Source organism: Octodon degus, unplaced genomic scaffold (assembly GCF_000260255.1).
Source record: "Octodon degus isolate 3935 unplaced genomic scaffold, OctDeg1.0 scaffold00036, whole genome shotgun sequence".
Lineage (NCBI taxonomy): Eukaryota > Metazoa > Chordata > Mammalia > Rodentia > Octodontidae > Octodon > Octodon degus.
This window is the reverse complement of record NW_004524612.1, coordinates 2,419,106-2,421,764: the sequence shown is the minus strand read 5'-3', so window position 1 is coordinate 2,421,764 and position 2,659 is coordinate 2,419,106. Positions and strand designations below refer to the sequence as shown.

At 46.4% G+C, this 2,659-nt stretch overlaps 1 pseudogene across 1 annotated transcript; it reads left to right on the top strand.

Annotated features, from left to right (window-relative positions):
• The first annotated feature begins 649 nt into the window (after window positions 1–649).
• LOC101586490 lies at window positions 650–2,004 on the top strand (annotated as a pseudogene). The gene has a single exon (XR_002820979.1). The product of XR_002820979.1 is annotated as a ubiquitin-conjugating enzyme E2 variant 1 pseudogene (transcript).
• Window positions 2,005–2,659: the final 655 nt, after the last annotated feature.

The window sequence follows — 2,659 nt, the reverse complement described above, 5'->3', positions numbered from 1 at the left end:
CCACTGTGTCCCCAGAATGTCTCACCATGGGGAGTGCTTCCTCTTTTTCTTCAAATGTGAAGAGAAAAGTGCTTTTGAGAACTTGCTCAACCACAGAGCAACAATCCAGTATTGCTGGATGGAAATGACGGGGCTGTCGTGACCTCTAGCTCAGAACTATATGAAAAGAACAACTCTCTTTCACTTTGAGAGAAAGAATAACTCTCCAAATTGACTGATTTACCAGACATTGCTTTAAAACTAAACATCTGTGTCCTGGATTGCAAAGAATGAATGAATGCTTGTAATATACGCAACAACACCCTAATGACAATAATTTTTAACAGTAGAAGAGATTCATTGTTTAAATTTTAGTGATTTTTCTTGTCAACTACATGTGACTCATGTGATTAAAACTATAGCATTAGTACTAAACTAATAAATAATATCTTGAGTTATCTTTCATATCTATAAAACTGTATTGACAAATTAAGATCATGCCTAGCACACAGTAGGAACTAAAAAAATCTTTTGGGATAAATGAATAGATAATTTTCCCTGGGAAATAAAAGATTATAATCAAAGAAATTTTTTGTCTGAAACATGGCACAAACAAGAACATATATTTATCAAAAGTACCATCAAAAAGGGAACTGACCAGCGAAGCAAAATGGCAGCCACCATGGGCTCGGGAGTAAAAGTCCCTCGCAATTTCCGACTGTTGGAAGAACTCGAAGAAGGTCAGAAAGGAGTAGGAGATGGCACAGTTAGCTGGGGCCTAGAAGATGACGAAGACATGACACTTACAAGATGGACAGGGATGGTAATTGGGCCTCCAAGAACAATTTATGAAAACCGAATATATAGCCTTAAAATAGAATGTGGACCTAAATACCCAGAAGCACCCCCCTTTGTAAGATTTGTAACAAAAATTAATATGAATGGAGTTAATAGTCCTAATGGAGTGGTGGACCCAAGAGCCATATCAGTGCTAGCAAAATGGCAGAATTCATATAGCATCAAAGTTGTTCTGCAAGAGCTTCGGCGTTTAATGATGTCTAAAGAAAATATGAAACTTCCTCAGCCACCTGAAGGACAGTGTTACAGCAATTAATCAAAAACCCCACAGGCCCTCCCCACCAGCCCGCACCCCGATTCGATTTAAACAGTCTTCATTTTCCACAGTAATAAATTTTCTAGTTACGTCTTGTAGACCTCAAAGTACTGGAAAGAAAGCTCCCATTCAAGGCATTTTATCTTAAGATACTGTAAATGATACTAATTTTTTGTCCATTTGAATATATAAGTTGTGCTATAACAAATCATCCTGTCAGGTGTAACCACTGTCCACACAGTTGAGCTTCTGGGATCAAGAAAGGATATTTAAATTGATCCCCGTCTGGACTGATGGGGCGCATCTAACTTAACTGTGAAAAGACACGTCACACAGTCACCTTGCTGCTGATGTCACGGCCCAGGCGTTGCCTGCCCACCCCACCCCCACCCTGCCTCCACCGCCTGGAGCCCTGGCCTGGGTGGCTGGTTGAGTCCATGTGAAGGCTTCAGGTTGCCGCCTGTGGGACTACTGTTGGGTGTGGGGGTGCTTTGCCTGTGCCCTGGCTTCTTTTTTTAAGTCTTCAGTGACACCCCCTTCCAAGCCATCGACCTGTCCCACTCTCCTCCACTCCCACCCTTGGCTGAAGCATAGATTGTAACCCTCCAACCCCCTCTGAAATTGGCCTTCGGTGAGGAATTCAGGGCTTTCCCCATCTCTCCCCCACCTTGATCGAGGGGTGCTGCTTTTCCTCTTCCTCCTTCCCTTTGTCACACTGTCACCCCAACGCTCTCCATGCCCCTTCCTTCCTCTGGCCAGAAGCCATCAGGTAAGGTTGGAAAGAGTCTCTGACCTCCCTCCTTTAGCTTTGGAACCACAGTCATTCATTCTGCACCAGCCTGGGAAGTGAGTACCGGGCCCCGGGCTGCCGCCTGCTTCCACCATCGGCCGATGTCAGCTCAGGTGTGATGAGGTGAACAGAGCAGTTGCTGGAGTCACGCAGACCTGCCAGTGCCCAGGTCCCTGGTGAGCAGACCAAGTGAGGCCACGTGAAGATACTCGTAAGCACGCACTGTCCGTCTGGATTGTTTCCACTTCCCCACCCACCTCGCTTTGGAGCTGGAGAAGTTCACACAGGCTTTCGGGCCTTCATTTGGGCTCCCCTGCCTCCTCCATTTGGGTCCGGTGCGCAGTCTGAGAACTGGAACAGAAGAACCCAGCCGGCGTGGACTTTGGCCTTGGTGCTTCTGCTGCTTCTCGTGCTTGGTGGGGACAAAGCGGCTCGGTGTGCGGCGGATCCCGGGCTGGTGGCCTGGCCCCCCCTGGCCTCCTGGCCCCTGCTGCATCATCCCACTGTCTGTTCAGGACCACTAAATGCTTAAATATGGATACATACGAAATAAAGGCAATTCATGGTGTTAAAAAAAAAAGGGGGGGGGAGCTGAAAGCATTGCACCATGCTGCCCTTTGGCACCTTCGGAACCTCCCTCCCCAGGGCTGAAAAGCTTGAAAAGCACCAACAAAAAAAGCCTTTGGTAGGTTTTTTGGTCATGTGTAACTGGTTTCTCAGAATTCCTAGGACTCTGAAATGAATGATAGGATTGCTTTTATTCATTTCAGCACCAT